This window comes from Gorilla gorilla, chromosome 6 (genome assembly GCF_029281585.2).
Source record: "Gorilla gorilla gorilla isolate KB3781 chromosome 6, NHGRI_mGorGor1-v2.1_pri, whole genome shotgun sequence".
Taxonomy (NCBI): domain Eukaryota; kingdom Metazoa; phylum Chordata; class Mammalia; order Primates; family Hominidae; genus Gorilla; species Gorilla gorilla.
In genome coordinates, this window is record NC_073230.2 from 62,747,917 (window position 1) to 62,774,860 (window position 26,944).

General features: G+C 37.0%; 1 pseudogene; it reads left to right on the top strand.

Moving 5' to 3' along the window:
- The first annotated feature begins 21,395 nt into the window (after positions 1 to 21,395).
- Positions 21,396 to 26,694, top strand: LOC101125462 (rho GTPase-activating protein 5-like; annotated as a pseudogene).
- The last annotated feature ends 250 nt before the right edge of the window (positions 26,695 to 26,944 follow it).

Genomic DNA, 26,944 nt, shown 5'->3' on the forward strand with positions numbered 1-26,944 from the left:
CTAATTTCCTTTGGTTGATCACTTTTTCTCACTTCTTGAGATGAATACTTAATTAGTTTATATTTATCCCCTTAAAAATAAAAAAGATTACTAACTGGGTGCGGTGGCTCACACCCGTAATCCCAGCACTATGGGAGGCTGAGGCGGGTGGATCACTTGAGGTCAGGAGTTGGAGACCAGCCTGGCCAACATGGTGAAACCCCGTCTCTACTAAAAATACAAAAATTAGTCAGGCGTGGTGGTGGGCGCCTGTAATCTCAGCTACTTGGGAGGCTGAGGCAGGAGAATCACTTGAACCCAGGAGGTGGAGGTTGCAGTGAGCAGAGATTGTGGCATTGCACTACAGCCTGGGTGACAGGGCAAGACTCGGTCTCAAAAATAAATAAATAAAATAAAAAGATTACTAAAACATGCCTCTTATATCTAACTATCTTGGATAGTAAGTATTTTTATAATAGTTATTTTCTAAATAGTCTGGAAGGAAAGTTTTAATTTTGCTTTTTACCTAATATTTACATATGATAGTTACTGTTGTAGATGGTGTTTTTATTTTAAAATTTCTGATGGTTTGGATTTTGTTTTAGGCTAACTTTTGTAATTGATGTATAGATTTTTTGTTATCATTACATGTAACTAGTAATACTTCAATATTTTAAAATTCATTAAGAATTTTGGTTTGTTTTTATAAATATTTAATATATATTTACAAGTCTGTAAATATATATTTGCTCATCAGCTGCAAAATTCTAAGCATGCCTACTAAAGCAAGCTTATCAATTATATTTTTCAAATTCTCTCTATCCTAATTCATTATTGCTTATCAATAAAGAAATAAGACGAATGGTGGAGTAGCAAATTGCAATTGAGGTTTTGTCAATTTCGTTATGTTTTCAAGAATTTTATTTTTATTTTGATGCTATATTGTTTCATATAAGAGTTAGTAAATGTCATAATTCAATTATAAATCCACTACCTTTTGTTAATATGAGCTAACCCTCTGCACTATTTCCATTGAAATCCCTGTGCTCTGTCCACTGAGTTCTATTGTGTCTGCTCCTGAAATTACCTCCACTACCACTGGAACTCCTCCGCTTGCTCTCCTGTGCTTTGCATTTTTTCAGTATATTATTGCATGCTTCTTTTTTTATTAAACTAACATTTTGCTTAGGTGCTTCTCTTATGTGCAGTCAAATTTTGTGTTGTCTTTCAATATGTAGCTTTAATATGAATTTAGCCATTCATAGGTATTAATATGAACATTAATATGTATTTGTATGTATATTGATATGTTTAGTTTTACCTGAGTTAAGTTTATACTTTTTCATGCTTCTTTCTCACCTTGTTTTTCTTTTTCTGTTGCTCTACTGATAATGTGTTCTTTACACTTTTGTATTCTTTTTCTTATTTGAAAGTTAAGAATTATTTTCTTTTTTCGACTTGTAATTCATTTTAAATATAAAATAATAAATTTGAGAAATAATGTTAATGTAAAGAATGTAACAGCTAATATCTCCAACTGTGAAAGATGAAAATGTTGGATGCCTTTATACCTTCTATTTTTCAGCACACCTTCCAGTATTTTACAGATTTTGTCTGCAGTTTTATGTACAGTTTTTCTTTTTTATAAAAATCATCTTCACTTTTAACAATTATTTTTAATATATGTGTTGCTTTATAAAAACATTGACAATTTTTTATCTATAACAGGTTTAATTGCTTAGTATCATTTCTTTTAAATACCTCATTTCACTTCTTTTAATTAATTGCTGTTAATTTCTCTCTTTGCAAGACAAATTTTTTAAGTATTTTTTTCAAAGACACATGGTTACCATAGATTAAATTGATGCCCCCAAATGATGATATGTTGGAGTCCTAAACCTCAGAACCTCAGAATATAACCTTATCTGGAAATAAGCGTTGAAGATATACTAAGTTTTTGCAATTACTTTTTTTTTTTCTTTTTTTGCAACAGTCTCTGTTGCCCAGGCTGGCATGCAATGGCACAATCTCGGCTCACTGCAACCTCCACCTCCCAGGTTCAAGTGATTCTCCTGCCTCAGTCTCCTGAGTAGTTGGATTACAGGCATGTGCCACCACGCCTGGCTAATTTTTGTATTTTCAGTAGAGACGGGGTTTCACCATGTTGGCCAGGCTGGTCGTGAACCCCTGGCCTCAGATGATTGACCTGCCTTGGCCTCCCAAAGTGCTGGGATTATAGGCATGAGCCACTGTGCCTGGCCTACAATTAGTTTTAATGGCAAAATCTGCAATTGTTTTTATGCCAACCTAATAGTTAAGGTGAGTTCATATTGGAGTAGGATGGGCCCCTAAATCAATATAACTCATGTTCCTGTAGAGGAGGAGAGAGGACAGTCACACAGACATAGAAGGGGGAAAGGCCATGACAGAAGGCGGCAAGAGTGGAAGTGCTTCTGCTGAAAGCCAAGCAACATCAAGTATTGCGGACAAATCACCGGAAGCTGGAGAGGCAAGGGAGGATTCCACTCTAAGTTTCAGAGGAAACATGGTCCTGCCAATGCCTTGATTTTGAACTTATAGCTTCCAGAACAGTGATTCAATACATTTCTGTGGTTGTAAATAACTCCATTTATGTGACTTTGTTATGGCAGCATTTGGACACTAATAGGATGGGGTAATATCACTTATGATTTTTGATGTTCTTGAGCATGTATTGCAGTTAATTTACCCATGAATTTAGTGCATGCCTCAAAATGGAAAGCTTGGGTCTATCCATTTGGGTTGAGATTGTTTTTTCTCAAACTTTGAATTATTGCTTCATTTTTTCTTTCCTTCTTTCTTTTTTTTTTTTCCATTTTTTTTTTTTTTTTTTTTTTTGCGGATTCTTCCTTCTAGTTGATCTCCAGCACCTGAAGCCCTTCTCAAAAACGTTGATATAATCAAGATTTACCCTGCCAGAAATCGATCTATCACCGCCCACGTGCCCTGCATCTGCAGTTCAGTGCTAGAAGTCCTAAGGAGGTTCTCCTGAGGGTAATTTCCACTCACTTACTAAGCAATATTTTAAAAATAATGACTGGTTCTTTGCTCATTTTGCTTAAGCTGTTCTGTATTGAAAGAGTTTCCTTATATTTCCTGAAATGTTTCCAGTGCTGATATGGATTCTTCCGTATTATCATAGTCCTAGTTCAGTTTAATAGATCTTTGGTGAAGGTGGGCTTCTATCAGGGATGGTTATGTCAACAAAGGTAGCTTTAGGGAATATGTTTAGAGGGTGTTACAATGGCTGCAATGACAGTTAGCCTTTTGTTTTATCCTTTCACCCATTGGAATGCTTTTATGGGTCATTGGCCACTTCAACTGGGCCTGAGTTTACTTCAAAGCAGGGAAGCTTTGGGTTTGCGATGGAGTTGACAATGTTGAAAAGGGGTTTGGTCCACCAGTCGATCACTTCGTACCTTAAAATTACTTCATTCTAGAGGCAAAAGCCCTCATTCTAACTTTCACAAAATACCCTTTCCTCAGGCCAGTTCTACTGAATTCTCCTGACAGAGACCTGAGCAGAGCCTCAGCTGTATGGCAGCACACTTGGGATAACAGGGTGTGGATAACGTGTCTCCATCTGATGCGGGAGAATTGCAGGCCCTCAGCCTGACAGCGTACCTGCTCCACGGCATAGGCTGCATTGAGTGTGGGTCGCCAGCAACATCGGCTTCTCCATCTGGTCTTGGCAGGAGAAGTTCCATAGTAGCTGCAGGAATATTTGGGAGGACCTTCAAATGTGTCTCTATTGTTGGGAAAGTTTCTTTACAGTCAGAAAAGTAAAGACAGTTCAGGGTCATTTTCACATGTGTTCACATTAGTGGCCTTCGTAACAGTAAACCCACAAGCCAAAGTCCTAGTCGTGAAGCTGGAGCTCCTTGACCTAATAGTTCCTACACTTCTGCAAACCTTCCAAGGGTATCAGCTGGAAGGCATAGGTCATTGTTGCCAACGGTGGCCAGAAGGTGCAAGAAGCCTTGGCGCAGCAGACTGCCTGACACTCCACATGCCTTTCTGACTCAGTCCCCAAACCAGCAAAATGGCTAAACGGAACTCCATGCAGCTATTGGTGCAGAATTGGCAAAATAAACTGTGCAATACAGGTGCCAAATCAAAATGTGTATAAAAAATACACTGGATTAATTCTAGGTTAACTCATGTAGAAAGGATTCAAAGTCTGCAAAGGATGGTGAAACAGGAGCAATTCTCTGTGTTAAAAGACAAATATTTGCATGAATGTTTGATGTAATTTGTGATCATAAGAAAGGGCCTACACCTGACAGATAAAGTTGAAACTGTCCTTCCTGTGTTCATAGTTAATGACATTTTTCTGGTTTTGAAGTGTTAATTTTGATAGTTTTAATGTATCAGAAAATCATCTTTTAATTCAAATTTTCAGATTTATTAGCATGCATTTGTACATAGCATTCCTATAACTATTTCCCACATGATGTAGATTATATTCACTTCCTTATTTGTAATTTTTACAAACTCTTCTTATTCTGTATTTTCTAATGTTCATGTTTTTACTTCTCCATTTATTCTGCAGACAATTTTCCATTACATATATTTTAAAAGTTAACTTTCATAATTACTAAGTCTGTTGTTTTCTTTATCTATTTCTTACTTATGCATAATAAATCCTCTCTTTTTAAAAACTATTGCTTTTTATACATTATGGCATTTAATGAAATATGTTAGTTTCTTTTTTAAATAAGTTACTTCTGCCTGTAAAGATATCAAGGCTTTGAACAGATATTTCAAAGAAGAAGATATACAAATGCTAAATAAGGACATGAGAAACTGTTCAAAATCATTAGTAGTCATCAAGAAAATACCAGTGAAAATCACAATCAGATATCACAACCCACATATTAGGATTGCTAAAATAAAAGGACAGCTACTGGAACTCTTGAGTATTACTGGTGGCAGTAAAAATGGAACAACCATTATGGAAGAAGGCTTGCAGCTTTGTACTAAACTAAACATACATCTACCCTGGGTCCCAACAATTTCACTCCTAGAAAGAAAGACATGTAATCACAAAAGACTTGTACATAAGTGTTCACAGCAACATTAGTTATAATAGGCAAAAACTGGAAGCAACCCAGGTGTCCATCAGCAGGAATGGATAAACAAACTTTGAGGTATTCATAGCTTCAACAACCAGTATGTAGCATTGAGAAGGAAATGAAAAGATCTCATGCAGTAACATGTTGCCTTACAAAAAAAAAAAAAAAAAAAAAAAGAGTGTATATTGTATGCTTCCATTTACATGAAGTTCTAAACAAGTTAATCTACGGCAAAACACCGAAGTCAGAGCCCTTGGAGTGGTGGAACAGGTGTGGTGGAAAGTGACCGGGATGTGATGTAGCCCCAGTCATTGCTTTTGGCAGGGGGAGGGAGAAAGGGGAAATGAAATAGGTTGGAGCATTCTGTTCTTAACAAGGTCAACCCTCAGGAGAAACTTTCTTACTAGAGGCCTAACCTGCAGGGGTGTTTTTGTTTGTTTGTTTTTTGAGACAAGGTCTTACTCTGTCATGCAGGCCAGAGTGCAGTGGTGCAATCACAGCTCACTACAGCCTTGACCTCCTGGGCTCATGCAATCCTCCCACCTCAGCCTCCCAAGTAGCTGGGACTACAGGCAGGTGCCACCATGCTCGGCTTATTTTTGGATTTTTTTGTAGAGATGGCATGTCACCATGTTGCTCAGGCTGGTCCTGAATTCCTGGGCTCAAGTGATCTGCCCCTGTCGGCCTCCCAAAGTACTGGGACTCCAGGTGCGAGCCACCGTGCCTGGCCTGCTGGGTTTTTATCAGAGCCTAACCAACCTGGGGAAAGAGAAATACACAACTCCAGCCCATTCTAGCAGTCTCTTTCTCACCTGGAAAAACTGAGAAGCACTTGTAAGTTTAAAGTCCAAGGACACAGGCTTACCAGGGACTGAGGCCTACTCACAAGACTCTAGAATGCTTTTCCTTACCCCACACATTACCACTAAAGGCTAAAGTTCTTTAGCATGACTAAAGGACTATTTGTAGCAATTCCTTTTACCTGGGACATTATGTCCTGCCATCAAGTAAAAGTTACAAGACATACTACAACATAAAAACACAGTTTGAGGAGACAGAGCAAGCATCAGAACCAGAGTCAGATACGGCGGGGATGTTGGAATGATCCAGCCAGGAGTTTAAAACAACTGTGATTAACACGTTAAGGGCCCTAATGGATACAGTACATGGCATGCAAGAACAGATGGGCCTTATAAGAAGGGAGATGAAAATTCTGAGCAAGAACTAAAGAGAAATGCTAAAGGCCAAACTTACTATAAATCAAGAATGCCTTTGCTAGGCTTACTGGTAAACTGAATATGGCTGAGGAAAGAATCTCTGACCTTGAAGATTCTTCAGTAGAAACTGCCAAAACTGAAAAAGCAAAGACGAAAAGACAGAAAAGTGTCAGAACAGAATATCAAAGGCCTGTAGTACAGCTACAAAAGATATAACATACATGTAAAGGAAGTATCAGAATCAAAAGACAGAGAGAGGAACAGAAACAACAGGGGTTAAGCATTGTCTCAAATTGATGTCAGACACCAAACTATAGATGCAGGAAATTCAGAGAACACCATCAGGAGGAACTCCAAAAATCTACACCAATGCATATTATTTTCAAACTACAGAAAATCAAAGATAAAGAAAAAATTCTGAAAGAACACAGAAGGACGAAAAAGCATTTTACCTATAAAAGAGCAAATGTAAGAATTGGATCCAACTTCTCAGAAACCAAGCCACTAAGAAAATGTAGTCAAATATTTAAAATGTTGAGATAAAAAATTCACAAACCCAGAATTCTATACGTTGTGAGGTTAACCTTCAAAAATGAAGAAAAAATAAAGACTTTTTCAGACAAACAAAAAATTGAGGGAATTTGTTGCCAGTAACTCTGTTGTGAGAAATGTTAAAAGAAATTTTTTAGAGAAAAGGAAAATGATAAAGATCAGAAATTCAGAATTACATAAAAAATGGAAGAGTATCAGAGAAGAAATAAGTGAAGGTGAAATAAAACCTTTCATTTTTCTTATTCTTAATTGATCTAACAGCAACAATTATTTGATTATGTATGCTTATATATATGTGTGTATATATGTATGCTTATGTATACACTCATATATATACATCAGTATACATAGCCAAATAATTGTTGGAAGAAATAGGATTATTTTGTTATTATAAGGTATATACACTACCAGTAGAGCCACGTAGTGTTACTTGAGAGTGTACTGGGATTAGTTGTAAATGTACATTGCAAACTCTAGGGCAACACTAAGAAAAGTAAAACAAGAAGTATAATTTACATGCTAATAAAGAACAGAGAATGAAATCAAACAATAAGCATGGTTTCATTGGTTATTATTTTGCTTAATGTAGAAAGGTTCTAAACACTCCTCAAAATAATCCAAAATATTTAAAAGACATGATTTAATAAATCATACATAAACTCTTATAAATTTTATAAAGATCTATTTAGAAAGATCAAAAAAATTTTAAGAGTGACTCAACGCATTGTTTTTTTCTTAATTCTAGAAAGGTTTAAAAGTGTGCTAATAAGAAAAAAAAGGCACATCCAAGGATGCGAACATACTTTTAAATGGCTAAACCAAGGTTGTAATGTGACAAGAATTAAAATATGTGTACTAATTTTTAAAATCCAAATCATAAGGGACAATACCCTTAGAAAATTGGCTGAAATATCTTCGAAATGTTCAGAGGTTAGAAAAATATAAATAGTCAAATTTTTAAAAAGTTTAAAAGCAATTCTGTTGCATATAAAATAAAGATGTTATAAATACAGCATGGGGTAAATATAAACTTGAAATAAATGTACCATTAACCTAAAAGCAAATTGCCTTTAACTGAATGAGTTTTAAGCAAAACAGTTTGCTCCTAGTTTGAACACAATAGGAATTCAGCAAAGATTGCAGAATTCTAGTAAATGGTACAGAATGATTTAGGCTGAATTTTTTTCTGTTATTGTTATTTTGAGAAAATGTAACATAATTCGAATTTCTTTATGTCATAATTTGATAATTGTAATACCTAAAGTTGTGAGATTTCATTCAGCAATGTTCATTAAATAGGATTTTTCTGAAATGCCAATTGAAACAATGATAATTACTATTGCTACATAGTAGAATTCAGCAATTAGCCTAAACAATAGCTTCACAGCAAATAGATTGCTACAGAACTAAGTTCAATATAAGAAAAATATTTCGGCACCTGAATAAGCACTATAGAACATAAAAGTTTTCAGGAAGTGATTTTTAGACTTTGGTAAGACTGTGATTGGGCAGGGAAATGGCATGGAGTGAAAGTAGATGGGCAAAGATTTAGGAATGCAACTGTAATAAAACTCACCGTGTTATGTTCAATAATATACATAATAAAATAGAGTAGGAGCCCAAGGAAAGGAGAAAAATATTCTGATATTAATTATGGCTAAATAGTTGGAATGCCTTGAATGCCACGCTGAAGAATCTGAACAATTTTATGAAGTAGGAAAATTTGAAATATAAAAAGTTTTGAGAAAAAGCATGAGATTTAATTCACATTTTGGTTTCTACATAAAGAAAGGGAGCAGAGAAATTAGAGGGTAGTAGATTAAATACTTTGTAAAATAATTTGGGAAAGAAATAATAAAAACAAACTTATGGAGGAAGAGGAAGATAATTCTTATTAATGTAAACCAAGTATAATGAAATATGCTTAAAATGTTATCTTAGAGTAACATTTCCTCCCTCAAAAACATGAGGGAGGAAAGACAAATGACAAAATCTGATAGGCTTTCACTATAAAACAATACTGAGTAAAAATATAATAAACATCTCAAATGTATTGCCAAGTCTTCAAAAAATGAAAATTCCCAGCATCCAAAAATATCGAAGAGGCTGAAAATATAATGATGAATGGATGCTGATGCTACAGTTGTCCTGGGCCTCTGCTGATCTTGGAACCACCAGGGTTGGCTTAATAGCTGCAGAGGTCAGGAAACAAATATTTTAACTATGCAAATGAGGTATGAACCCTGAGAATCTCCTGACAATTTGGACTCTTTCACTCAGTGAAACAGTGAACCTAAAAATATCTTCCCAAGAGGCACACAGATGTTGGGGAAATTTGTCTACTCTGTATAAAAAATAAAAATTCTTCTTCTCTAAAACTTTCTCACTATAGACTTGCTCCATGTGAATTTGAAATCCAGATTATGTTGCTTGTGTGATCTAGGGAAACACACATTACAAAATTAAACTGAAGTGCCAGATTTTAAGTCATAGAGCACTTGGCAAAAACAAAATCAAGTCCTTTTTGCAGTACATGATTTCACCTTGCCAGTACAGGATACCCACATTGCCACAGATAAAATCCTGCACAATATAAATCCATAATCAAGAATTACCAACTACAGGAGGAAAAAAGCCATGATAATATCTTTAGGGTAAATAACTGACATCCTGGAATTTTATGCAGAGCTGTGTAGTGCGTTAAGAAAGAGGGCAAAGTGGTGCTAAGGAGAATGTATATTCTGTTGATTTGGGATGGGGGGTTCTATAGATGTGTATTAGGTCCGCTTGGTGCAGAGCTGAGTTGAAGTCCTGGATATCCTTGTTAACCTTCTGTCTAGTTGACCTGTCTAATGTTGACAGTGGGATGTTAAAGTCTCCCATTATTATTGTGTGGGAGTCTAAGTCTTTTTGTAGGTCTCTAAGGTCTTGCTTTATGAATCTGGGTGCTCCTGTATTGGGTGCATATATATTTAAGATAGTTAGCTCTTCTTGTTGAATTGATCCCTTTACCATTATGTAATGGCCTTCTTTGTCTCTTCTGATCTTTGTTGGTTTAAAGTCTGTTTTATCAGAGACTAGGATTGCAACCCCTGCTTTTCTTTGCTTTCCATTTGCTTGGTAGATCTTCCTCCATCCCTTTATTTTGAGCCTATGTGTGTTGGAAGTAAAACACTCCTCAGCAAAAAGAACAGAAATCACAACAAACTGTCTCTCAGACCACAGTGCAATCAAATTAAAACTCAGGATTAAGAAACTCAATCAAAACCACACAACTACATGGAAACTGAACAACCTGCTCCTGAATGACTACTGGGTAAATAATGAAATGAAGGCTGAAATAAAGATGTTCTTTGAAACCAATGAGAACAAAGACAAAACACACCAGAATCTCTGGGGCACATTTAAAGCGGTGTGTAGAGGGAAATTTATAGCACTAAATGCCCACAAGAGAAAGCAGGAAAGATCTAAAATTGACACCCTAACATCACAATGAAAAGAACTAGAGAAGCAAGAGCAAACACATTCAAAAGCTAGCAGAATACAAGAAATAACTAAGATCAGAGCAGAACTGAAGGACATCAAGACACAAAAAACTCTTCAAAAAAATCATTGAATCCAGGAGCTGATTTTTTGAAGAGATCAACAAAATTGATAGACTGCTAGCAAGACTAATAAAGAAAAAAGAGAAGAATCAAATAGATACAATAAAAAATAATAAAGGGGATATCACCACTGATCCCACAGAAATACAAACTACCATCGGAGAATACTATAAACACCTCTATGCAAATAAACTGGAAAATCTAGAAGAAATGGATAAATTCCTGGACACATACACCCTCCCAAGACTAAATCAGGAAGAAGTTGAATCTCTGAATAGACCAATAACAGGCTCTGAAATTGAGGCAATAATTAATAGCCTACCAACCAAAAAAAGTCCAGAACCAGACAGATTCACAGCCAAATTCTACTGGAGGTACAAATAGGAGCTGGTACCATTCCTTCTGAAATTATTCCAATCAGTAGAAAAAGAGGGAATCCTCCCTAACTCATTTTATGAAGCCAGCATCATCCTGATACCAAAGCTGGGTATAAAAAAGAGAATTTTAGACCAGTATCCCTGATGAACATCGATGTGAAAATCCTCAATAAAATACTGGCAAATCGAATCTAGCAGCACATCAAAAAGCTTATCCACCACGATCAAGTGGGCTTCATCCCTGGGATGCAAGGCTGGTTCAACATATGCAAATCAAAAAACGTAATCCATCACATAAACAGAGCCAATGGCAAAAACCACATGATTATCTCAATAGATGCAGAAAAGGCCTTTGACAAAATTCAGCAGCCCTTCATGCTAAAAACTGTCAATAAATTAGGCATTGATGGGACGTATCTAAAAATAATAAGAGCTATTTATGACAAACTCACAGCCAATATCATACTGAACAGGCAAAAACTGGAAGCACTCCCTTTGAAAACTGGCGAAAGACAGGGATGCCCTCTCTCACCACTCCTATTCAACACAGTGTTGGAAGTTCTGGCCAGGGCAATCAGGCAAGAGAAAGAAATAAAGGGTATTCAATTAGGAAAAGAGGAAGTCAAATTGTCCCTGTTTGCAGATGACATGATTGTATATTTAGAAAACCCCATCGTCTCAGCCCAAAATCTTCTTAAGCTGATAAGCAACTTCAGCAAAGTCTCAGGATACAAAATCAATGTGCAAAAATCACAAGCATTCCTACACACCAATAATAGACAAACAGAGAACCAAATCATGAGTGAATTCCCATTCACAGTTGCTACAAAGGGAATAAGATACCTAGGAATCCAACTTACAAAGATGTGAAGGACCTCTTCAAGGAAAACTACAAACCACTGCTCAATGAAATAAAAGAGAACACAAACAAATGGAAGAATATTCCATGCTCATGGATAGGAAGAATCAATATGGTGAAAATGGCCACACTGCCCAAGGTAATTTATAGATCAATACCATCCCCATCAAGCTACCAATGACTTTCTTCACAGAACTGGAAAAAATTAAACTTCATATGGAACCAAAAAAGAGCCTGCATTGCCAAGACAATCCTAAGCAAAAAGAACAAAGCTGGAGGTATCATGCTACCTGACTTCAAACTATACTACAAGGCTACAGTAATCAAAACAGCATGGTACTGGTACCCAAACAGAGAGACAGACCAATGGAACAGAACAGAGACCTCAGAAATAACACACATCTACAACCGTCTGATCTTTGACTCACCTGACAAAAATAAGAAATGGGGAAAGGATTCTCTATTTAATAAATGGTGCCGGGAAAACTGGCTAGCCATATGTAGAAAGCTGAAACTGGATCCCTTCCTTACACCTTATACAAAAATTAATTTAAGATGGACTAAAGACTTAAATGTTACACCTAAAACCACAAAAACCCTAGAAGAAAACCTAGGCAATACCATTCAGGACATAGGCATGGGCAAGGACTTCATGACTAAAACACTGGCAGCAATGGAAACAAAAGCCAAAATTGACAAATGGGATCTAACTAAACTACAGAGCTTCTGCATGGCAAAAGAAACTACCCTCAGAGTGAACAGGCAACCCACAGAATGGGAGAAAATTTTTGCAATCTACCCATCTGACAAAGGGCTAATACCCAGAATCTACAAAGAACTTAAACAAATTTACAAGAAACAAACAAACAACCCCATAAAAAAGTGGGCAAAGGATATGAACAGATACTTCTCAAAAGAAGACATTTACGTGGCCAACAGACACATGAAAAAATGCTCATCATCACTGGTCATCAGAGAAAAGCAAATCAAAACCATAATGAGATACCATCTCACACCAGTTAGAATGGTGTTCATTAAAAAGTCAGGAAAAAACAGATGCTGGAGAGGATGTGGAGAAATAGGAATGCTTTTACACTGTTGGTGGGAGTGTAAGCTAGTTCAACTGTTGTAGAAGACAGTGTGGTAATTCCTCAAGGATCTAGAACTAGAAATACCATTTGACCCAGAGATCCCATTACTGGGTATATACCCAATAAATCATGCTACTATAAAGAAACATGCACACGTATGTTTATTGTGGCACTATTCACAATAGCAAAAACTTGGAACAACCCAAATGTCCATCAATGATAGACTGGATTAAGAAAATGTGGCACATATACACCATGGAATGCTATGCAGCCATAAAAAAGGATGAGTTCATGTCCTTTGTAGGGACATGGATGAAGCTGGAAACCATCATTCTGAGCCAGCTCTCACAAGGACAGAAAACCAAACACCACATGTTCTCACTCATAGGTGGAAACTGAACAATGAGAACTCTTGGACACAGGGCAGGGAACATCATACATGGTGGCCTGTCGTGGGTTGGGAGGCAGGGGGAGGGATAGCATTAGGAGAAATACCTAATGTAAATGACGAATTAATGGGTGCAGCAAACCAGGATGGCATATGTATACCTATGTAACAAACCTGCACGTTGTGCACATGTACCCTAGAACTTAAAGTATAATAAAAAAAAAAAGACAGAAAGAGGGCAAAGTAAATGCATTTTCAAATAAAACCTGAGTTTCCACTAACAGACCTAATTTATTAAAGGAATTTTAAAATATGTAGTTTATTAAGGAAAAGGATATTCTTTAGTGATCTCAATTCTTAGGATGGACTGATATACAAGAGGTAATGGCGTGCAAAGAAATTAGAAAGGGAGGGGCAGAGCAGGATGACGGACTAGAGGCCTACACCATTTGTTCCTCCACAGTAACACCAAATTTTAACAACTAACTACACACAAAAAGCACTATCACAAGAATGAAAGATCAGGTGAGCAATTTCAATACATGATTTTAACTTCATATCACAGAAAGAGATGTTGAAGAGGGCAGGAAAGACAGCCTCCACACACCAATGCTCTCCCTCCCTCATTCTCTCCTGCTGGGAAATCTATGCACTTAAGGGAGGGAGAGCACAGTGATTGTGAAGTTTTGCATTGAACTCGCTGCTGCCTTGTCACAGTGGAAAGCAGAACAAGGTTGTACTCAACTGACATCTGCCCATGGAGGGAGCATCTGGACCAGCCCTAGCCAGAGAGGAATCACCCATCCCAGTGATCAGAGCTTGAGTTCCAGCAAGCCTCACCACTGTGGGCTGAGTGCTCTGGGGCCCTGAGTAAACTTGAGGGGCAGTCTAGGCCACAAGGACTGTGATTTCTAGGCAAGTCCTAGTGCTGAGTGGGGCTCAGGGCCAGTGGACTGGAGGGGCATGTGACCTACTGAGACACCAGCCAGGGTGGCTAAGGGAGTGTTGCACAGTATGGAGAAATCTATGTTGGGAGAGGGAGAGCACAGTGACTGGAGGACCTTACTTTGAACTCAGTGCTGCCCTGGCACAGCAGAGACCTGGCAGGATTCATCACTTGCTGACTATAGAGCCCCTCCGCCATCAGCCCTGAGTAACTAACAGTGATACCCAGGTAATACACCACAGGCCTAGGGCTCTAAGACTTGCTGGCTTCAGGGGTGACCCAGCACATCCACAGCTGTGGTGACTATGGTGAAAGACTCCTTCTGTTTGAGAAAAGTAGGGGGGAAAACGAAGGGAACTCAGTCTTGCACCTTTAGTACCAGCTCAACCACAATGGGGTAGAGCACCAAGCAGGCTCTTGGGGTCCCTGAGTCCAGGCCAAGGCTGTTGATCAACATTTCTGGACCTGCCTTGGTCCAAACGGGAGCCAGTGGCCCTGAAGGGTGAGTCCCAGGTCTGGCGCATTCACCACAAGCTGACTAAAGCGACCTTGGGCTTTAAGTGAACAATGGTGGTGGCCTGGCAGAACCCCACATGGATCAGTGGTGGTGGTGGCCACAGAAAGAGGCTCCTCTGCCTATGGAAAGGGAGAGAAGAGTCAGAAAGACTTTGTCTTGTTATTTGGGTGTCAGCTTAGCCACAGTAGAACAGAACACTAGATAAATTTCTAAGGTTTTTGACTTCAATTCGTGGCTCCCAGACAGCATCTCCAGACCCACCTAGGGCTTGGGGGAACTTGCTGCTCTGAAGGAGACAAAGTAATCGCCGGCTTTGCCACATGCTGATCATAGATCCCTAGGGCCTTGAGTGAACTAGGTGGTAGCCAGGTAGTGGTTACAGTGGATCTTGGGTGAGACCCAATGCTGTGCTTGGCTGTTCAGGTCTAAAGTAGCACAGTCCTAGTGTTGGTGACCACAGGGTTCTTGTGTCCGCCCACCCCCAGTTCCAGGAGGCTTAGCAAAGAGAGAGGGACTTTGTTTGGGAGACGGTAAGGGAAAAGAACAAGAGTTTCTGCCTGGTAATCCAGATGATTATTCTAGATCTTGTCCAAGACCACCAAGGTTGTACCTCTCTGAGCCTACAAGAACCACAACGTTATTGGGTTTGGGGCCCATGTCTCTTTGAATACCTGGAAAGCCTTCCCAAGAAGGATGGGTATAAACAAACAAGCCTAGACAGTGAAGACTGCAATAAATGCCTAACTCTTAAATGCCCTGGCACCAACTAACATCTACAAGCATCGAGATCATGCAGGAAAAAAAAAAAAAAATGACCTATGAAATTAACCAAACAAAGCCCCAAGGATTAATCCTGAATAAAGAGAGATATGCAACTTTTCAGACAGAAAATTCAAAATAGCTGTGCTGGGGAAACTCAAAGAAATTCAAAATAACACAGAGGATGAATTCAGAATTCTATCAGATAAATTTAGCAAAGAGATTAAAGTTATTTTTAAAAGTTGAGCAGAAATTCTGGAGTTGAAAAATGTAACTGACATACTGAGGAATGCATCAGAGTCCCTTACTAGCAGAATCGATCAAGCAGAAGAAAGAATTAATGAGCTTGAAGACAGGCTATTCGAAAATACACAGAAAAGACAAAAGAAAAAAGAAAATACACAGAGAAGACAAAAAAAAAAAAACAATGAAGCATGCTTACAAGATCTAGAAAATGGCCTCAAAAGGGCAAATCTAAGAATTATTCACCTTAAAGAGGAGATAGAGAGAGAGATAGGGGTAGAAAGTTTATTCAAGGGGATAATGATAGAGAACTTCCCAAACGTAGAGAAATATGTCAATATTCAAGTACGAGAAGGTTGTAGAACACCAAGCAGATTTAACCCGAAGAAGACTACTTGAAGACATTTAATAATCAAACTCTTCAAAGATCAAGGATAAAGAATGGATCTTAAAAGTAGCAAGAGAAAAGAAACAAATAATGTACAACTGAGCTTCAACACTTCTGGCAGCAGACTTTTCAGTCGAAATTTTATAGGCCAGGAGAGAATGGCATGACATATTTAAAGTGCTGAAGGAAAAACACTTTACCCTAGAATAGTTCCGGCAAAAAAAAAAAAAAAAAAAATCCTTCAAACATGAAGGAGAAATAAAGACCTTTCCAGACCAAAAAAAGCTGAGGGATTTTGTTAACACCAGACCTGTCCTACAAGAAATGCTAAAGGGATTTCTTCAATCAGAAAATGACATTAATGAGCAATAAGAAATCATCTGGATGTACAAAACTCACTGGTAATAGCACATAAAAACACAGAATATAATAATACTCTAACTGTGTTATGTAAAATACTCTTATCTTAAATAGAAAGACTAAATGATGAACCAATCAAAAATAATAATTACAGCAACTTTTCAAGATGTAGAGAGTACAATAAGACATAAAGAGAAACCATAAAATGTTAAAAAGTGAGTGGATAAAGTTGAAGTGTAGAGTTTTTATTCATTTTATTTTTGCTTGTTTGCTTATTTGTTTGTTTATGCAATTAGTGTTGTCATCAGTTTCAAATAATGGGTTATAAGATCGTTTTTCAAGCTTCATGGTAACCTCAAATTGAAAAATACACAATGGGCACAGAAAAAATAAAAAGCAAGAAATTAAATCATACCACCAACAAAAATCAACTCCACTAAAAGGAAGACAGGAAGGAAGAAAAAAACAAAACAACCACCAAACAACCAGAAAACACATAGCAAAATGGCAAAAGCAAGTCCTTACTTATTAATAATATTGAATGTAAATGGACTAAAATTCCCAATCAAAAGACATAGAGTGGTTGAATAAACATAATAGCAAGACCCATGACTGTTGCCTATAAGAAACACACCTCATCTATAAAGACACACATAGACTGAAAATAAATGGATGAGAAAAGATATTGCGTGACAATGGAAGCAAAAAAAAAGAAAGGAGTAGCTACACTTATGTCAGACAAAATAGGCTTCAAGACAAAAAATGTAATAAGAGGCACAGAAGGTTATTATATAATAATAAATGAGTCAATTCAGAAACAGAATATTACAGTTGTAAATATATATGCACCCAACACTGGAGCACCCAGGCATATAAAGCAAATAATATGAGAGCTAAAGAGAAAGATAGACTTCAATACAATAAAAGCTGCAGACTTCAACACCTCACTTTCAGTATTGGACAGATCTTCCAGACAGAAAATCAACAAAGAAACATCAGACTTAATCTCCACTTTAGAACAAATGGACTTAATATATATTTACAGAAGATTTCATCCAATGGCCACAGAATACACATTCTTCTCCTCAACACATGGATCATTCTCAAGAATAGATCATATGTTAAGTTACAAAACAAGCCTTAAAACATTCAGAAAAATTGAAATACTATCAAGCATCTTCTCTGACCACAGTTGAATAAAACTAGGAATCAATAACAACAGGAATTTTGAAAACTATATAAACACAATGGAAATTAAACAATATGGCCCAGAATGATCAGTGAGTCAATGAAGAAATCAGAAGGAAATTGAAAATTTTCTTAAAACAAATGATAAGGAAACACAACATGCCAAAACCTATGGAATGTAGCAAAAACAGGTAAATTTATAGCTATAAAATCTACATCAAGAAAGAAAGAAAACTTCAAATAAATAAGCCAAGAATGCATCTTTAAAAATTAGAAAGACAAGAGCAAACCAAACCCAAAATTACTAGTAGAAAAAAAAATAAAGATCAGCACAGAAATAAATAAATTTGAAATTAAGAAAACAGTACAAGAGATCAATGAAATGAAAATTTAGTTGTTTGAAACAATAAATAAAATTGACAAATCTTTAGGGAGACTAAGAAAAAAAGAGACCAGAGCCAAATAAATAAAATCAGAGTTGAAAAAAATAGAGACATTAGAACTGATACCACAGAAATACAAAGGATCATTAGTAGCTAGTATGAGCAACTGTATGCCAACAAATTGGAAAATCTAGAGGAAATGTGTAAATTCCTAGACATATACAACCTACCAAGGTTAAACCATAAAGGAATCCAAAACTCGAACAGACCATTAACAAGCAATGAGATCAAAGCTGTAATAAAAAGTCTCTCAGTAAAGAAAAGTCTGGGAACCTGATGGCTTCACAACAGAATTCTACCAAACATTTAAAGAACCAATACCAATCCTACTCAAACTATTCTAAAAAGTAGAGGAGGAGGAAATACTTCCAAATTCCTTCTATGAGGCCAAAACCAGACAAAGACACATCAAAAAAGAAAACTACAGGACACTCTCTCTGTTGAATATTGATAGAAAAGGCCTTAGCAAAATACTAGCAAACTGAATTAAACAATACATTAGAAAGAATATTCATCATGACTAAATGGGATTTACCCCAGGGATATAAGACCACTTTAACATATGCAAATAAATCAATGTCGTACATTATATCAACAGAATGAAGGACAAAAACCATGTGATCATTTTAATTGGTGCTGCAATTGACAAAATTCAACACCCTTTCATGATAAAAATCCTTAAAAAACAGGCATAGAAGGAACATACCTTAACATAATGAAAGACATATATGACAGACCCACAGCTAGTATCACACTGAATGAGGAAAAACTGATCCTTTAAGATCTGGAACACAACAGCGATGCCCACTTTCACCACTGTTATCCAACATAGTACTGGAAGTCCTAGATAGAGCAATCAGACAAGAGAAGGACATAAAGGGCATCCAAATTGGAAAGGAAGAAGTCAAATTATCCTAGTTTGCAGATGATATGAGCTGATATCATCTGCAAAGTCTCCAAAGAAAGTATAGAACTGATAAACAAATTCAGAGAAGTTGCAGAGTTGGAAAAAAAAAGACATTAGAACTGATACCACAGAAATTAACATGCAAAAATCAGTAGCATTTCTATATTCCAAAAGTGAACATTCTGGAAAAGAAATCAAAAAAGTAACTCCATTTACAATAACAGCAAATAAAATTAAATACCTAGGAATCAAAAAGAAATGGAAGATTTCTACAACAAAACTATAAAATACTGATGAAAGAAATTGAAGAGGACACAAAAAAGTGTAAAAGTATTTCACGTTCATGGATTGGAAGAATCAATATTGTTAAAATGTCTGTACTACTCAAAGCAATCTACAAATTCAATGCCATCCCTATAAAAATACCAGACATTCTTCACAGAAATAGAGCAATCTTAAAATTTACGTAGAACCACAAAACATCCAGAATAGCCAAAGCAAAAATAGGAAAACTGGAGGAATCACATCACCTGACTTCAAATTATACTACAAAGCTACAGTAACCAAAACAGCATGGTACTGGAATAAAAACAGAAGCAGGAATCAATGGAACAGAACAGATAACCCAGAAACAAATCCACACATCTCAAGTGAACTCATTTTTGACAAAGGTGCCAAGAACATACAATGAGGAAAGGACAGTCTCTTCAGTACATGGTGCTGGGAAAACTGGATATCCAAATGCAGAAGAATGAAACTTGACTCATATCTCTAACCATATACAAAAAAATCAAATCAAAATGGATGAAAGACTTAAATCTAAGACCTCAAACTATGAAATTACTTCAAGAAAACATTGAAGGAATTCTCCAGGATATTGGCCTGGGCAAAAATTTCTTGAGTAATATCCTACAAGCACAGACAACTAAAGCAAAAATGAACAGATGGGATCACATCAAGTTTAAAAGCTTCTGCACAGCAAAGGAAATGTCAATAAAGTGAAGAGACAACCCACGGAAGGGGAGGAAATATTTGCAAACTACCCATCTGACAAGGAATTTATAACCAGAATATATAAGGAGCTCAAACAACCCCATAGGGAAAAAATAATAATCTGATTTAAAAATAGGCAAAAGATCTGAACAGACATTCCTTAAAAGAAGACATGTAAATGGAAGCAGGCACATGAAAAGGAGATGAACATCATTGATCAACAGAGAAATGCAAATCAAAACCACAATGAGATATCATCTCACTCCAGTTAAAATGGCTTTTATCCAAAAGACGGGCAATAACAAATGCTCATGAGGATGTGGAAAAAAGGGAATCCTCATACACTGTTGATGAGAATGTAAATTATTGCAGTCACTGTGGAGAACAGTTTGGAAGTTCCTCAAAATACTCAAAATAGAGCTACCATATAACCCAGCAATCTCACGGCTTGTTATATACCCAAAAGAAAGGAAATCAGTGTATGGAAGAGATATCTGCACTTCCGTGTTCATTGCAGCACTGTTCACAATAGCTGAGATTTGAAAGCAACCTAAGTGTCCATCAACAGACAAATGGATAAAGAAAATATGGTACATATACGCAATGGGGTACTATGCAGACATAAAAAGAATGAGATCTTGTCATTTACAACGGCATAGGTGGAACTGGAGGTCATTAGGTTAGGTGAAATAAGTCAGACTTGGAAAGTCAAATTTCGCATGTTCTCATTTATTTGTGGGTGCTAAATATCAAAGCAATTGAACTCATGCAGATAGAGAGCAGAAGGATGATTACCAGAGGCTAGGAAGGGTAGTGGGGAGTGAAGGAGGGAAGTGAGGATGGTTAATAGGTACAAAACATACATATACATACATACATACATACATACATACATATATAATTAGAATGAATAAGACAGTATTTGATAGCTCAACAGGGTGACTATAGTCAATAATACCTTAATTGTACATTAAAAATTAACTTAGGTCAGCGCGAGGGAGCCCGGGTGGCCGCCATTACTGAGCCTGGCGCTGCGGCTGGCGCTGGGAGAGCGGGGAGGGACGGGGCCGCAGCTGGTGGCAGAGAGGGAGGGTGGGTGGGTGAGCAGGCTGCGGGGGCTCAGGGTTTCCGGGCCTGTGTGTCGGGGAGGGCGGAGGGAGGTGGCTGAAGGGACGCGCCGCTCGGTGAGCGCGCCGGGGGAGAGGCGAGCAGAGAGTGGAGGAGGAGGCGGCGGCGGCAGCGCTACCCAGGAATGTTGCTGCGGCAGCCACAGCCAGGGCCGCTGTGGTTGAGGAGGAGAGACAGAGGAGACCGACGTTGTTAGGAAAATGATCTCTACGATCTTGAACATGTTTCTGCACAGAAATGAGGGAAATACAAAGAACCAAATAGTTCTGAAACTTGGGATCTGTATTTTCAGATGATTTTATTTTCAGAATGAGAAGCATATCTGGTTTCATATCTACATTTATGAATGTAGAGACATGAGAAGAGAGTTATGATGGCAAAAAACAAAGAGCCTCGTACCCCATCCTATACTATCAGTGTAGTTGGACTCTCTGGGACTGAAAAAGACAAAGGTAACTGTGGAGTTGGAAAGTCTTGTTTGTGCAATAGATTTGCACGCTCAAAAGCAGATAAATATTATCCAGAGCATACTTCTGTGCTTAGCACCATTGACTTTGGAGGACGAGTAGTAAACAATGATCACTTTTTGTACTACTGGGGTGACATAACACAAAATGGTGAAGTTGGAGTAGAATGCAAAATTCATGTCATTTAACAGTTCATTGATGACCAGACATTCTTGCCTCATCGGAGTGTGAATTTGCAACCATATATAAAACGTGCAGCTGCATCTAGATTGCAGTCAGCAGAAAAACTAATGTACATTTGCACTGATCAACTAGGCTTAGAACAAGACTTTGAACAGAAGCAAATGCCTGAAGGGAAGCTCAGTGTAGATGGATTTTTATTATGCATTGATGTAAGTCAGGGATGCAATAGGAAATTTGATGATCAACTTAAATTTGTGAATAACCTTTTTGTCCAGTTATCAAAATCAAAAATACCTGTAATAATAGCGGCAACTAAATGTGATGAATGCGTGGATCATTATCTTAGAGAAGTTCAGGCATTTGCTTCAAACAAAAAGAAGCTTCTTGTAGTGGAAACATCAGCAGGATTTAATGTCAACATTGAAACGTGTTTCACTGCACTGGTACAAACGTTGGATAAAACTCGTAGCAAGCCTAAAATTATTCCCTATTTGGATGCTTATAAAACACAGAGACAACTTGTCACAGCAACAGATAAGTTTGAAAACTTGTGCAGACCGTGAGAGATTATCATGCAACTTGGAAAACTGTTAGTAATAAATTAAAAAAAATCATCCTGATTATGAAGAATACATCAACTTAGAGGGAAAAAGAAAGGCCAGAAATACATCCTCAAAACATATACAACAACTTAAACAGGAACCTATAAGAAAAAGGAGAGAAGAGTATATAAATACTTTACCAAGAAGAGTTTTTAACACTCTTGCCAAGTCTAGAAGAGATTGAACATTTGAATTGGTCAGAAGCTTTGAAGTTAATGGAAAAGAGAATAGATTTCCAGTTATGTTTTGTGGTGCTAGAAAAAACACCTTGGGATGAAACTGACCATATAGACAAAATTAATGACAGGCAGATTCCATTTGACCTCCTGAGCACTTTAGAAGCTGAAAAAGTCTGTCAGAACCATGTACAACATCCAATATCCGAGAAGAGGAGGGTAGAAATGAAGGAAAAATTCAAAAAGACTTTGGAAAAAAATCAAGTCATTTCACCTGGACAGCCATGGGAGGAAGTTATGTGCTTTGTTATGGAGGATGAAGCCTTCAAGTATATCACTGAGGCTGATAGCAAAGAGGTATATGGTAGGCATCAGTGAGAAATAGTTGAAAAAGCCAAAGAAAAGTTTCAAGAAATGCTTTTTGAGCATTCTGAACTTTTTTATGATTTAGATCTTAATGCAACACCTAGTTCAGATAAAATGAGTGAAATTCATACAGTTCTGAGTGAAGAACCTAAACATAAAGCTTTACAGAAACTTGCACCTGATAGGGACTCTCTTCTACTTAAGCATATAGGATTTGTTTATCATCCCACTAAAGAAACGTGTCTTAGGGACCAAAATTGTACAGATATCAAAGTGGAGCAGTTACTTGCTAGCAGTCTTTTATAGTTGGATCACGGCTGCTTAAGATTATATCATGATAGTACCAATATAGATAAAATTAACCTTTTTATTTTAGGCAAGGTTGGCCTTGCCCAAGAACTAGCAAATGAGATAAGGACACAATCCACTGATGATGAGTATGCCTTAGACGGAAAATTGATGAACTTGATCTTCGGCCAGTTCGCCTTACCTTTTGAGTCAGTTATGGACTGCCGCCTTTAAACCACATTGGTGCTTCTGTGTATTTAATTCCATTAAGTCATTGAGTTTCATTGGGGGAATTTATTAGGAAAATAAGAACTGAAGCTTCTCAGATCAGAAAAGATAAATACTTGGCTAATCTTCCATTTACATTAATTCTGGCTAATCAGAAAGATTCCATTAGTAAGAATCTACCAATTCTCAGGCACCAAGGGCAGCAGATGGCAAACAAGTTACAATGTCCTTTTGTAGATGTACCTGCTGGTACATATCCTCATAATTTTTATGAAACCCAAATAAAGTAAGCTCTAAGAGAAGTACTGGAATCTGTTAAGCCCAATTTGGATGTGGTGAGCCCAGTTTCTGCCAATAAGGACATATCAGAAGCTGACTTGAGAATTGTCATGTGTGCCATGTGTGGAGATCCATTTAGTGTGGATCTTATTCCTTCACCCTTCCTTGATTCTCATTCTTGCAGTGCTGCTCAAGCTGGACAGAATAATTCCCTACTGCTTGATAAAATCATTGGTGAGAAAAGGAGGCGAATACAGACCACAATATTATCATACCACTCTTCAATTGGAGTAAGAAAAGATGAACTAGTTCATGGGTATATATTAATTTACTCTGCAAAATGGAAAGCATCAATGGGAATGCTTCGAGCACTTCTATCAAAAGTTCAAGACACATTCCTGTACAGCTGGTGGCAGTTACTGATAGCCAAGCAGGTTTTTTTTGAAAATGAGGCTATCAAAGAATTAACGACTGAAGGAGAACACATTGCAACTGAGATCACTGCTAAATGTACAGCACTGTATTCTTTATCTCAGTATCATCGGCAAACTGAGATCTTTATTCTGTTTTTCAGTGATGTTCTAGAGAAAAAACATACGATAGAAAATTCTTATTTGTCTGATAATACAAGGGAATCAACCCATCAAAGTGAAGATGTTTTTCTACCATCTCCCAGAGACTTTTTTCCCTATAACAACTACCCTGATTCAGATGATGACACAGAAGCACTACCTCCTTATAGTCCAACTGGGGATGATGTACAGTTGCTTCCAACACCTAGTGACCATTCCAGATATAGATTAGATTTGCAAGGAAATGAATATTCTATTCATAGTACCCCAAACTGTCATGACCATGAACACAACCATAAAGTGCCTCCACCTATTAAACTTAAAGTAGTTGTACCTAAGACAAATGTGAAAAAAAATGGATCCAAACTTTTTAAAAACAATTGAAGCTGGTATTGGTAAAAATCCAAGAAAGCGGACTTCCCGGGTGCCTTTGGCACATCCTGAAGATATGGATCCTTCAGATAACTATGCGGAACCCATTGACACAATTTTCAAACAGAAGGGCTATTCTGATGAGATTTATATTGTCCCAGATGATAGTCAAAATCGCATTAAAATTCAAAACTCACTTGTAAATAACACCCAAGGAGATAAAGAAAATGGATTTTCTGATAGAACCTCAAAAAATCACGGGGAATGGAGGCCTTCAAAATACAAATATAAGTCTAAAATCTTGTTTAGTAAAGCCAAGTCATACTATAGGAGAACACATTCAGATGCAAGTGATGATGAGGCTTTCACCACTTCTAAAACAAAAAGAAAAGGAAGACATCGTGGAAGTGAAGAAGATCCACTTCTTTCTCCTGTTGAAACTTGGAAAGGTTAGGTATTGGTAATCCTGCAATCACTTCTGACCAGGAGTTAGATGATAGGAAGATGAAGAAGAAAACCCGCAAAGTGAAAGGAGATAAAAAGCAGAAAAAGAAAACTAAGACCTTCAATCCACCAACATGTAGAAATTGGGAAAGTAATTACTTTGGGATGCCCCTCCGGGATCTGGTTACAGCTGAGAAGCCCATACCAGTATTTGTTGAGAAATGTGTGGAATTTATTGAAGATACAGGGTTATGTACTGAAGGACTCTACCGTGTTAGCGGGAACGAAACTGACCAAGACAATATTCAAAAGCAGTTTGATCAAGATCATAATATCAATCTAGCGTCAATGGAAGTAACAGTAAATGCTGTAGCTGGAGCCCTTAAAGCTTTCTTTGCAGATCTTCCAGTTCCTTTAATACCATATTCTCTTCATCCAGAGCTATTGGAAACAGCAAAAATCCCAGATAAAACAGAATGTCTTCATGCCTTGAAAGAAATTGTTAAGAAATTTCATCCTGTAAACTATGATGTATTCAGATACATGATAACACATCTGAACAGGGTTAGTCAGCAAAATAAAATCAACCTAATGACAGCAGACAACTTAATCCATCTGTTTTTGGCCAAACTTGATGAGAGCTGATTTTGAAAATCAAGGGTTTCTGTCTACTACTAAGATTCATCAATCTGTTGTTGAAACATTCATTCAACAGTGTCAGTTTTTCTTTTACAATGGAGAGATTGTAGAAACGATAAACACTGTGGCTCCTCCACCACCTTCAAACCCAGGACAGTTGGTGGAACCAATGGTACTACTTCAGTTGCCGCCACCATTGCAACCTCAGCTGATACAACCACAATTACAAACGGAACCTCTTGGTATTATATGAGTAGGAAGTAATTGCAAACAGGCTGGATTTGGACAAAAAGCAAATCTAGACATGCATGTTTCAGGGTTCAGTAGTATACTTCATATTTCATACAGATAATTCACATTCAAAATGAAATTTTCTCTTTGAACTAGATGGTATTCCTTATTCACTTACATTACAAATCTAAGACTATGTGATAGGCATGACTGGAGAGGTTTAATTTTTATAAACAAAAATAGCTATAAAATACAAAGCTGCTGTTGCATGCAACCTTATTGCAATCAGTATATCATTCCTGTGACAATTTCTGTCACATTATATTGTGAATAAAATTTTTCTATAGAAATTAAATGACTTAAAAACTCACCTATATGAAACATTTAATGCTTTTCAGCCTGCTTTCTGGCTGATTTTGTTATTTGATGTGCTAATTTGGGCAACTTAATTTACATTCTGGCAGTCAGTGTAGATAAGTAAAAGCCCAGTTAAGTATTTTATAATTTCAGGCTACTGAGGCCATGCTTGGGATGTTGTTTGAAAGAAAGAAAAAATACACTTGACATATTTCACATTTCTGTACCTTCATCTTTACTTACAAATAAACCTGTGGATGATTTGATGAAGGATAAATGAACCTATTTCTTTTACACACATACCAAGGACATGCTTGTGACTAAAGTGAGTTGATAATATTGTACAAAGGATAGTTGTCACCAACTCATTTCTTTATGGTCCATAATGAAATAAACATTTTGTAGACTGTTAATTCTGTAAACAGATGCATGTTCAAAAGATCTATGATGTTCTTATAATCTTAATCTAATATATTTTAGCTATTTTAATTTTTTCCCTTTTGGAGAACACATTTAGTATAGTGTAGAAAATACTTCATGACATTTGCATTAAGTTTATATAACTTTTCATACATAAACATGAAATTTGTTGTAGAAAATTCTTTAAACCAAACATTTAAATCTAAGACTTCAATTTAATTTGTTCCTTGTGTCTATTTTTATGTGGCCCTTAAAAACATATCCAA